Source organism: Acyrthosiphon pisum, chromosome A1 (genome assembly GCF_005508785.2).
Source record: "Acyrthosiphon pisum isolate AL4f chromosome A1, pea_aphid_22Mar2018_4r6ur, whole genome shotgun sequence".
NCBI lineage: Eukaryota > Metazoa > Arthropoda > Insecta > Hemiptera > Aphididae > Acyrthosiphon > Acyrthosiphon pisum.
The window spans coordinates 147,083,136-147,083,399 of record NC_042494.1 but is presented as its reverse complement, the minus strand read 5'-3'; positions in this window follow the sequence as shown (position 1 = coordinate 147,083,399).

Genomic DNA, 264 nt, shown 5'->3' with positions numbered 1-264 from the left:
CCCGGTAAATTTTAATAATGTAAATATAATATTCAAAAAACTATAAATGCCATTATTGCCATATAATAGGCACCTTAGATTGATTTTTTTAAATAAATTTTTTTTCTGAATGCCCTAATAACATGTTCTTCCTGTTTGGTGTAAGCGTGGATCCTAAACGTTTAATAGTTTTCTTCTTTTTACATTTGTCAAGATAATGTTTTTTTGCTCTAAATATGCTACATAATCGCTCACACCACTCACATCTTGATTTTGGTGTATTCA